Source organism: Corapipo altera, unplaced genomic scaffold, assembly GCF_003945725.1.
Source record: "Corapipo altera isolate COAL_440 unplaced genomic scaffold, ASM394572v1 51, whole genome shotgun sequence".
Taxonomy (NCBI): Eukaryota; Metazoa; Chordata; class Aves; order Passeriformes; family Pipridae; genus Corapipo; species Corapipo altera.
Window position 1 is genome coordinate 4,811,340 of NW_020884892.1, and position 12,691 is coordinate 4,824,030.

The following is a 12,691-nucleotide window of genomic DNA, read 5'->3' on the forward strand; positions in this document are numbered from 1 at the left end:
TTTGCTATATGCAGCTTAAAGGCACCAGGTCAGGTATTAGCAGCCACATCATGAAATATTTAATGATTTGCTAACTGGCCAGATGAGGTCTGCCTCTTCTTAAAAAGCACTGGTGGTAAACTCAACAAGACCCTCTGCAGGGGACATCTGTGGAATCTGTGGAGAAGACCCAAGAAATGGGACAAGGAAGATCTGAGTGGTTTATTTTATTTCTTCCTACACACTTCTTCACACTGAAACCTGTTGCTGCTCTGTTCAGAAGGGTGATGTGCTTAGCAGCTCTCTACCCTCTACATCATCTGGATTAAAAATAGGGTGTGCATCAGTTCTGCTGTCTGTGATGACCACAGACAATGTGCCAAGGTGTCACCAGCCAGGCGAGATCTGGAGACCATCCCTGATCTGGGATGTGCACACAAACTTCATCAGACTGTAGTTCAGATGAGTCCACAGAGAGCATCCACCTTTGCACTGCAGTTTATGTGCCTGCCATAGATACTGGACAAAACAAAACAAAATATGTGTGACTCTGGTAACATTTAGAAGGTCAGGGTCTTTTTCCACATGCAGTTCACAATTTCATTTGAGAGAGCTGTCTGGGTCAACAATAGTCATCACAATAGGAATGAATTAGATTTATTCCTTCTGTTTCTGTGTGATGGTTCAATTTAAGAGCTACCAATGCTCTTTGGGTCAGATCCTTCTAACATCTCAACTGACACTGACACTTTGTTTATATGTGGTTAATATAAAAGAGAACTGACCACTGAAATCCCCTCTTTGATGACTCTTAATTCAGTCCTTGAGATATTTTTCATAATCAGAAAGTGTGGAGCTTTTCTCTGTTCTCTTGAATTCAGAAACCTTCTCAGACTGATGCAGTGGGAGCAGGACTGAGTCCTAACTTGCCTTTATTTGTTAATTTCCTTGTGAAAGACAGCACTGATCTGGAAACATTTTTCTGGGCTACATTTTTAGGCTGATTTTCAGTCCCTAGTGAGTGCCACACATCTGAAAGTTTTCAAAAAGATGAATCTGTGTTTACACTGTGTGCCTCTCTTTGCAGCATTATTATCAATTGAGGCTCCTCACTTTAGATTCAAAGTGGGAATACTTGATTAAGGCAGAATGTTTAGTTGAAGTATGCAGGTATAGAAAGTGTAGTTTATGCTCTATTTAAGGAGAACTTAAAAAAAAAAAAATCTAGTCAGGTAATGGCTGTTGTCGCTGCCTTGGCTTTTCCCTGCACTGAATTAATTAGTTTGGCTCCCATCAAAATAAAAGGGAATTCAACATGTGGAGAGATTGATTAAAAAGTCCCTAAACTGACTTTGGCTATATTTGCTCTGTTTTTATCTGTAACTTTGCTGCATTGTTACAGTTCAGAGTGGAAGTAGTTTAAAATTTTTCTGCTCCAAGTTGTGGCCAGGGAGCACCACAAATTCAACCCGACCTCAACCCGCACGTAGCGGGGCCGCTGCCTCGTGGCCTTCAGGCAAGCACCGAGGTCCAACCAGTTTGCAAGATCACAGCCTAAAGCAGTCAGAAAATTCAGAGTAAGGAGCAAATTTGGCCCTGCTGGGAGCCCAGTTGCTGCAGAGGTGTCATATCTGCTTAGGTAAGAGCTAAATTCATACTGCTTTAACTGAAGAGCAGATGAGAAAGAGCTGGATTTTGACTCCTTGCACCCCACAGCTCCCACCACCAAGCTTTAGGTGCCTAAGAGGGCAAACCTAAATCTTCTGAATTTGGTGGGATATCACTTTTTCAGGAGCCCAGCTGAATGTGGATGTTCACCCTGGAAGATTATTTTCAGAGGTACGGAGGAATAAGGGGCCATTTTCAACTGTTTTTAGCTGGGCGCTGTGGGAATGAAGATCCTGGGTATCAGTTTTGCTTCTGATTATTTAGGCTGTAAGTATTGATTCTTCCAAATTCAGCTTTGAGTAACTTCCCTCTGAAGTCAAGTGAAACAAAATACTGAAAGTGGGATCCTATTCCATCATCGAGAACGTGCTGGGACTGAAGGTTACATAGCCAACTGCATTTTGTTTTCTAGTTATAGCATCTTATTATTACTAGTATTTGTGCCTTGCTCACTGAAATTTTCTCCATGCTACAAAGATGCTTTTTCAGATTCTGGCTGACAAGGGAACACAACTTTTATACAAGTGGCCTTTAGTGCTCTTTATAATATTATTTATTGTAATTTTTAAACAGTATGTGTAATTTCTATTCTGGCACTGTCCAATATTTGAACAACTTTAATATGTTTATTTCAATATATTATGCAAACAATACTTCTTAACTGATTTTTTTATGTTCTGTCTTTAAAAACTGCACCACTTATTAATAAATAGAAATTTCAATTATGATGTGGATGGATTTATTTTCATTTAAGTCACAATATCTTCACGCATATTCAAAGAACACATTGTCAAATGTACCCTCAGCAGAGACATTGACAAAGACCCTTTTGACTTCATCTAGGCAGGACTGAACTCACAGCTACAGGTAGATTTTGTCTGGCTTCCACAGCTAGTCCTGTTTTAATACAGTACACAGTAGATCCCACTATTTGTGACTTTTTATATGTCTGTGAGGAAATGAAAACTGGGGGAAAATACATTCATATTAGAGACATTAATATGCTAAAATATTATGAAACTGCAAACAAATATATAGAGAACACAGTAATGGCACATGAGTGAACAGAATATCCTCTGCAGGGAAATCGCTTGAATTCTGCCCGTGGTTGTGTTGCAGCATTTCTATGTGGTCTTGTGTCTGAATGAGACAGGAAGGGAAACACATCAAAAGTCACCTCTTCACAAAACAGCTGGACTCAGTGAGGTAATTTCAAGGCATTCCCTGTGTCTTCCTGGCCGTCACCAAAGAACCTGCTCTGCTCAACACTTGAAATACAACCTAGAAAGGGTTTCTTAATTTTTTGTGGTAAGTAAAAAATTATTCAGCATTTATTCTGTGTCTTATCCCACTTCTGTATCCCTGTAAAGTGAGGATAATTAAAAAATCCTTTAGTACTGCAACATCATGTTGTGGTGCTTTTTGAGTTAGTTTGTTAGTTTTAAATGGATTTATTTAAATAAAAATAATAAATCAATAAGAAACAGGATGAGTACCAGGCTCTCACAGCCAAGTTCTATCATTTTGTCCAAAGATTGACAGTCTGGGTTTTTTTTAAACCAATGCACCAGAGCATGGAATTCTGAATCTCTTGGCTTCGGTTTTCCACATGGCTCTGAAGACTATGTACAACACTAGCACTTTCTCTATTCCCTACATTTTTTTCGAGGAAAACAAAAAGGTACTTCAAATATCTTAACTTTTATAGGCAACATTACCCCACATCATCATTGATGACTTAGCAGTGAATATCCCAGCTTGAACTGAAGAGCAGCTGCTCAGCAGCCACAGCAATGACATTTAAATGAGTGTTTCACAGATACAACAGGTGAACCACTCAGCTTTTGTTCACCTGCACTGAAATGTATTGCATTAACATTTCCCCTTGGCTGTCACGCAAATACAGAACCCTGACAAATCACTAGATTTCAGTAAGGCACTGGGTCTGATCTTTAAAGAAACAGATTCTAAAACGGTAACAAGGTGTGATACCTATCCTCAGGCAAAGCCCAGCTTATATCCAGGGAGTTTTTCCCTCCAACAAGCTATGCTTATGTTTATATGGGATTTCTGATGTCTTATATAATTGTCCCCCTCCTAAGCAGAGTAAGACTTAGACTTAACAGTTTAGAAAGGGTAAATATTGATGCATCCAGTATAGCTCAAGCAACAGTGTCAGGACTGGAAGTTTCTCAGTGTATCCTTCTCTTTCTTCTCAAGATGTTTTGATTTTTAAGACTTACCAGGGTAAAATGGTCACTTGATTAACATAAAGCATCCTCTTGGAGCACAGAAAATGGATGGAATCAGGAAAGCCAAGTCCCATGGCACAGAGCAGCAGGAGAGCTAGACTGTCTTTAAAGAAATTACCCTCTAAGATGATGGTTGATAGCCCAGCGTGCTTGAGACAGCACCACAGCTTTTATCCTGCTTCCTTGTGTCAGACGTAGATGGTCAGCAGAATACGACAAAGAACCATGAAAAAAGATGTGAGATGTGCTATGAATGTTTTGGCAGATTTGAAGGGATCAGTTATGTGTCTGGCACATATCCTAACAGAAATAAAATTGCTGGGTAGGTCAATAAATATTTTTCTAAGTAAGTTCTGGACAGCTGCAACTTCTCTGTATCTTATCAAAGCTTCATGAGACTCTGTATTTACAAATGCCAAATGCTTGATCACGATCTTTGGAAACCCCAAAGGAGCAGTGCACACTAGCATGTGGGCCTGTAAATATCTCGTGTGATGTATCTAACACACAGATAACAAAGAAGACCACTCGGACTTCATGCCTCTCATCCCTTCATATTTTCACAATTTCCACGCCTCCTTTTTTTTTCAGTTTTTCTCCTTTTTCCGCCCTAAGAATATGCTTGAATTCATAAAAGTTTTACAATGTCAGAAACTTCAAAAGAAAGTATTGCCTGCTTTAGACAAACAAATATACAACATATTCTTACTGAAAACAGTAAAAGTGAATGCTTGTAAAATTTAATGCTCATTCTTTTCAGGAAGTTTTGTGGTGTTAGTACCAATCTTAGCAAAATATTGATAAGAAGAATTAAAGAAAGAATGTTATAAAGGGCAGGAATTATTTGCAATTCTAAATACATTTTCTGAAAGAAAGTTCTGTGAATGGGAATAAATATATGTTTATGTGCAACTATATATTTAGGGTTCAGCAAAGCAATGTGCTGGATCCTGCACTTGGGTCACAACAACCCCAGGTAGCACTACAGGCTGGTGAAGAGTGTCTGGAAAGGTGCCCAGAGGAAAAGGACCTGGGGATGCTGATCAACAGCCACTGAATATGAGCCAGAGTGCCCAGGTGGGCAAGAAGGCCAAGGGCATCCTGGCTTGTATCTCAAATAGTGGGACCAGCAGGACCAAGGAAGTGATTTGTCCCCCTGTACTCAGCACTGGTGAGGCCACACCTTAAATCCTGTGTCCGATTTTGGGCCCCTCATGACAAGAAAGACATTGAGGTGCTGGAGCAGGTCCAGAGAAGAGCAACAGAGCTGGGGAAGGATCTGGAGCACAAGTCCTATAAGGAGAGGCTGAGAGACTTGGGGTTGTTCAGTCTGGAGAAAAGGAAGCTCAGGGGAGACCTTATCACTCTCTACAGCTCCCTGAAAGAATGTCTGGAGCCAGGTGGGGTTTGGCCTCTTCCCCAGGCATCAAGTGACAGAACAAGAGGAAATGGCCTCAAGTTGCACCAGGGGAGGTTAGATTCGATATTAGAAGAGATTTCTTCAATTAAAAGGTTGTCAAGCACTGGAACAGGCTGCCCAGGGAAGTGGTGGAATCACCATCCCCAGAGACATTTAAAAAATGTGTAGATGTGGCACTTGGGGACATGGTTTAGTGGTAGACTTGACAGTGCTGGGTTAATGGTTGGACTCGATGATCTTAGAGGTCTTTTCCAACCTTAATGACCCTATGGTTTTATATACAGTTTTAAGAGATGAAATATTATTCTTCTAAAAAAGACTGACAAATAAACATAATTACATTTAGAGAACTATCCTTAATAGAATTTTTGCATAAATAAATAAAATAGAAGAACGTTGATAACATATGAAGTTAAATTCAGATGAAAATAAACTTTATAGCGCTAGTGAATTTCTTAATAAAATAAACTAAATATCTTGTAAAATTGTAATGGCAGAGGAAAAACAGAGAAGTGTTGAACTGCAATCAGGCTTTTTCAGAAAAAATGGAATGTACACAGCTGATACTTTTCTAAAGAAAGTTTATTAACCAATTACTCAAAATGTGCTTTCATGGAAACATTTGCCACAGTATAAGGAAGTGTAACTGAAAATAAGAATTCAATCCTCTGGAGTAAGCTTGGGTTAGGTTTGCTTCTTTGTTCTTTATTTAAAATCAGCATTTCCTTCTCTATTGCACATCAGCATCTGGTGAGAGAAGGGCACAGTTGGACATTTGTTTTCCTGCTAGGCATATAAGACAGGTTTGCAAGATGCTTTAGGTACTACAATATTCCATGTACCACAGCTCATTTTTAGGGCCCAGATGGTTCACACCTCAGCCAGGGTGGAGGGTGGTGCTACCTGAGGACAGCGGCAGACCAGGACAGACCAGGTGGGAGGGGATGCTGGCTGGTGATGCCGTCACAAGAACATATGTCTGGAGCCCTTGCAGTCACTCACACGTATCACAATTGCTATGTAGAAATGTGGTGTTTAAAACATGTTTAAAAGATTAAGAAAAAGCCAGAAGGAAAAAATAATGCATTGCTTTCAGATTGTGTTTCTCAGCCCACAGAGAGATAAAGCACCAACATTCAGATTTCATTTTCTCCCTCCTTACCAGAACACCACACCACACTGTCCTCTCTCTTACAGTTAAACCGCAAGCATTTCCTTGAATGTGTGTTTATTTGAATTGCATTAGCAGAGACTTGACCTGCCTAACCTTCAGCAAATGAATGCATTTACTCAGTATTTTATATGAATTATAACTCTGTTACTAAGAGACGCTAAAAATGTGTTCTTTTTCTATTCTGGATTTTGGGATGCTAGTTATGGGCACAGTTCTGCCACACAAAGGGATGCTGGAAAAAGAAATCATGTAAAGACTATACTCCTGAGAAAGCTAGTTGCTCAGAGGGATGCTCTGAGTGAGAACACAGCATTGTCCCCAAGAGTCAAAGTTGGGGCTGAACAATAGCCCCCTCCCTGGTCACCTGAGCATTGCTCGGCATCTGAGGAAAGTTAAAATTACAGAGTCCCAGGGTAAAATGCAGCATGAGGCAAAACCTGCTGAAAGTCTAATTATCCTCACAGCCAAACATCAAACGGCTGGAACTGATCCCAGTGCACACATCTTCCTGGCTATACCTGGTTTTGTCAGCTGTTACAGAGAGGACTTTCATCCCAGCCTTCTTGATGTGATATTGAGCAACTGGTAATTAAGTCAGTAAAAGTAAGTCTTGTCAAAGAAAAGCTGCAGCATTTAGTCACGAGTCACAAAATTTTCCTTTTATCACACCTGTAACTTCCATATAGAATTAAATAATTTTAGATGCGATGACATGCCTGGCCATAATGCTTTTTTGTGAAAGGCAGAGTGAAAGAAAACAAAGGTAAGATTGTGCATGTATTTGCACAGACACGTGTAAGCATGTAATTTACCAGCTATAGCTCTATTAAATTGGCTGCAGTTGCCTTCCAGCCTCTGAAGTTCTTGGTGAAGGCAGGGTTTTCAGGCAGACAGAGACACAGCCCAACCACACACATAACCTGATCACTAAAGAACTTTTTATTTCACAAACTGACTGTGAATCCACTTAGCTTTCCTTTTATTAATTGCTACAAGGTTGTGAGTTATTTCACAAATTGGAATATTTTGTGGCTTCTGATAAAATTACTGAACGGAGAACCACTGGCTTTTAACAGTTTGCATCTAAGCTCACTTATATCAGAGGAATCACTTGCAGTCCACTAGATTAAATGGGAGCAGAATATTATCCACTGTTTCTAACAGTGATCATCTCTTGGGTACTACTAAACATCACTCAGCATCACTGAAATTGCCCTATGTCATTGTTGTGACTAGATCTCTCTCTCCCTTCCTCACCTCTTCACCGTGATGCCAAGCAATTTTCTGTTTTAACTGTCATTTTATTCCTTTCAAGGTTCCACACTTAAGACACACTTCTGGTTTCATCTCTGTTATCCTGACAATGTCCCTTGTTTGAATTGAAGGATGGCTAAAGCTTTACCAAAGGGGCTTAACCTTGCCTGCCTCTCACCATCAAAGGTGGCATTGGTCTAATTGCAGTAAGATGAGCTGTTCCTTTAAAAGGGAAAAAAAATCCTCCATAATTCAATTCTACTGCCAAAAGGAGCTTCCAATACCCACCTGACCTGCCACAGAGTCTTTCCATTTGAGATTCAACAGGCACTTTATGTGCTTATGATTGTGTTACCTCTAGTTAGTCCTTCGGGGATTAAGATGATAATTTTCACAGGATTTTAAGGAAAGACTGTCAAGCCTGTCTACTCAAAGTTTTTCACAAAGTGTTTATTAAGACCTGGCAATAACCTCCAGTTTTATATAGGCTCTGAAGATTACAATCTTTGTCAAGAGAAGTCAGGTAAGTTGATATTAACTATTCCAGATCTTGGTGTTTTCGCACGTACTTGGAGGAAACCATTTCAGCTGTGTTATTAAAGCTCAGTGGAAATGTAGCAAATGAAATGTATTTTTATTAAATGTATATTTATTGCATTTTATTGCATTCTCACACAAATAAACCTGAACTTAAAAAGTAGTTGTAGCAATGTAATGAAGCATGTAGTTGTAACATGGGCATATTTTCACATTAACTTGAAATATTTCTTTAGAACTCGTGCATGATGGTCTTCTTAAAATGAGAGATGACCTTTAGATGTTGGAACTGAATGAAGGTAAGGGAATTCTCTTAACTTCTGTTCTGCTCTGTTAAGCGTGAAGACATGAGGGAACTACTTGATATCTCATTGAACTCTGTTTGTACAGGAAAAATGGAAACAATTCAAACTTCATGGTTACCTGCTACATTAAAATGAGTTCTACTGAAGCACAGCTAATAAATACATTGGTTTCAGATTGCTGTTAGCCCAGAGTAACAGAGAGGTATTTAATGAGAGGTATTTAATAAGAGGTCTTCATGAGTGTATAAAGGTAATCGAACTGGATTAAAATCTCCAGTTCAGCAGTTCAAGGAACTCTGGATCAACAGTTCTAAGTAAAATGAATTCTACAAATATCATTCAGCTTAAAATAAACAGAGGAGGATTATCATATCCAGTAGAGGTGAAGGAGAATTTGTAACCAAAGGCTTGACCTTCAGTCTCTATCAGATAAATGTTTGGAAGGAAAATATTCTCTGAGTCAGTTTATGGGTTTTCTCTCTGCTCACAGCTGTGTGGCACCTGTGCCTTCAGTGCCTGTGAATTTCAGTATGGTTTGAAATGAAAATTGTGATTTTGAGCTGGAGGACAATAAGGGTTTCATATTTGCAATCTGAACATGTATTTCAGTCATCACAGTAGTGTCACTTCAAGAGAGATACGGTTACAAAGTAATAAAGACTTGCCCATGATAAATGAAAATTAGATATCAAATAAGCAGAGCAACGCAAATGTGACGTATCGTAAGAGTTAATATTACTAATATTCACACTGCTGAGAGATAAGGTATTTCAGGCAACAGTTCTAGGAATTTTTGTCACACATGGCTTTGAAATTTAGACAGCACAAATTTCAGACGGTTAATGCTGGCAATAGACTTTGGGAAGCAGCTAAAAGCTAATGCCTCAAAATTAAACCAGCCTCTACCAATTGAGGAGCAAAGGTGGTCTGTAGTGATGTCCCTAGTATTAGGACTTATCTTCAATTTCTTTTTAAGCATCTTCTACTAGCCAGGGGTAAATCTGGCATTCAGGCAAAATAAACAGTCCCATGAATGGAGGATTTTTCATCATTTTATACCAACAATATTCAATATTTCTTTGCTAGAAGTAAAACAAGATTTGTCTTATTACGATCCATCCTTTCAGGTTATATTTGTCTATTGTCCCAATCCTTAGATGCTTTGCCTGGTTGAGTCTGTAGTGTGTTATGGCCACACTAATGCCTTCTCTGAATTCCTGCTGGAAATCAGCATTGTATGTGGAGAAAATTGTGTTTGTTAGCATGGAGGAAGAGCTCAGCAGGGAGAACAGCAGGGAACTGACAGTTTAGGTGAGCAAGAAAGCATCTCCAAATACGCAAGGGATGCTTCGAAGTACAACTTTGCACCTCACTCTATTTTGTTTGTACTTTTACAGCTGTTTTTCCTCTTTCTCTCCCTCATTCAGTGCTTTGTAAGATAGTCCTTTCGTGTGTTAATCCTCTTGCCTCTTCTCTGTCTCTTAGGAATATGCTCTCTCTTAGACCCTGCTCTCACCTGCTTATGTCAAATGACTTTTCCCTGGCCCACCACCATGAAAAACTCTGAGTCAGTTTAAATAAATCAGTAATAAGTTAGATCTTTGACAGGAAATTATCTACCATCTACCACTTTACTTACGAACCTTTATAAAACAGTTCTGTTTGCCCATCAGTCTGTGAAATGCTTTTATTAAGGATTTCAGTGTTAGTCAAAGTGTGATTCACTGGTGACCCAGGAGATCCCATGCTCCTCAATGAAGGTCCTGGAAATCAAAATTTCTCACTCTGGATGAGCACTGGCCTTTGATCTATAGAGGTAGACTGAAAATGGGGCAGGGGATGCCCTCTTCTCCCACCTCCTAGGTCTATTATTTGCCATGCAGACAAAATCCTTGTGAAGGGCAGAGGTGTGGGGTCTTTCAGGGCTGCAGGGACCCTCCAGCCAACCAGCCTCACATCTCAGGGACAGTACAGTGGCAGTAGTTCTGTTGGCCATGTTTCCTGCTGATGTCCCTTGGGTCAGTGAGCACAGAGACAGCACTGGCCTGGTCACACCTGTGTGCAGGGAACAGGTCATGAGGCATGTACTCAGAGGGTCTGTGGCTCATAAACACTGAACCATCATCATGAGGTATGACTCATCCTAATGTAAATTTTGCAGAGCCAAGGAGACACTCACTTCTCATAGTACAATCCAAATTCATAATGTTCTGTTCATAAACCAGCACATCAACCCATTTCTGACCTCAAAGACAATAACCAGTAGTTCCCCTTCAACGGGACACTTGATTGACTAGATGCACCAGCCACTCTAGACTCCCTGCTCCAAACACATACATACCTCCCTTTACATGATCACCCAACTCCCCATCTCCCAAAGCCTTCTCTCCCCAGCAGCCGTGTCCCTGCACCTGTGAAATGTACCAGTTCCTCACACTCAGCTCCACTGAGGCTTATCTCTCACTAACTCCTCTCTACTTCATTCAACCAAACCAAAAAGGACAAAAAATACAAATCTTGAGCAAAATCCAGAGATGTGGATTCATTTTATACCTGTCTCCATGCAGACGAAATCACCACTGCTTCCATCACATCAGGATGTGAGTGAGCATGAGCTACCATAGTAGTCTCCCCTAAGTACAGAGTCCAGAGATCAATGAAAAAAAGCTGTTACAAGCCCCAGCAAGCTTCATAAGACCAGAGAGTGGAAGTGGGGATAGCCCCTTACCAGGCAGGGTGTCAGGCCCTGTGATTTTCAGGACAGCAATATATTCATGGTCTGTAATCTAGTAGTTTGTCGGATCCCAAATACTGTTCCAAGAAGAGTCAAGTTTAGGATTCTTTGGTGCTAGACTGGTCCACAGGACATTGGATTCTGTCCATGCAAAATTAGTCCGGCTCACAGGGAAGGTGATGGAGTACAAAGTCTGGGGACTGAGATTTGGCCAACGCTTTCTCTCTTTCTCAGTCCTGTGCTTCTGCACATGCTGTGAAGAAACCATGGATGAGTCCAGGCTTGGGGCTGAGTAAAAAGGATTAGGCAGATGGGCTAAATAGATAGGATGAACTGCCCTAAAGCTTTCAGAGCTTTGCTTGAATTAGCAGAGCTGGCACTTACACACTTTTCACTCATTAGACAAGCAAATACAGACATTTCAAACACAGAAATACTTAGTATTGTTTCATCATCCCAAGGAAGAGTCTCTTTAGAGCCACTACGTACAAATTACCACATTTTCAGAATGTGTTAATTCTCTAGTGAGTTCAATATGAGAAATATTTTAAATATGATGATAATAGTTTGCTAATCAAACAGTATTATCTTCAAGATAATGATTTGCTGTGCACTTGCAAGATTAGCTATTCCAAGAGGATATTAAAAAAAAAAGTGGACTTTTTCTTTGCTAATTTTCATATGGTACCTCATTTTCTGACAATTATAGAGTTATTTGGCATGTTCCAATACTACAAAAAGAGGGGAAACACGAAAAGAATTTGGTTTTATTTCCCCCTAAATATCTTCAATTATATCTTTGAAATCTGGAAAGGAGCTCATGATCTGAAAGGCAGAACACTGTTAATCCTTCCCAAGCAGCTAAACAAGGCAGCACAGGACAGAACCTGGTGACAATAACTACAGAAATACAAGACTAGGGATGACTGGACAAGCAACATTTCTGCACAAAAGAAGCTCAGTCGATATCTGGCCTAAAATTGAACATAAGCAAATTTTATCTTGTTTTAACAGAAAGGATTTAGGCACCCAATGTGTCAGTGTCATTTAGGCACACGTTATCCTGCTAGAGAAGAAGATTGTACCAAGTCCCAAAAAAAGGCACAGCTATGTAGGACTCAAAAATCAAGAGTTACATGCTAAACTCATGACACCCACACGTATATAGAAAATACCGATTGTGGGATTTCTGTTTCTTTGCCATTTCCACCATCAACCTTTCTCTGCATCACAGAGATCTACTATTTCTCCCGTGGTCAAATCATTCTGGGACAAGGGCTGGACAAAATTGCACAACAACACAAACATCACCAAAAGAGCATTTCTCTCTCCTAGACCAACCAAACCTGGTGGAAGTCAGCATCCATA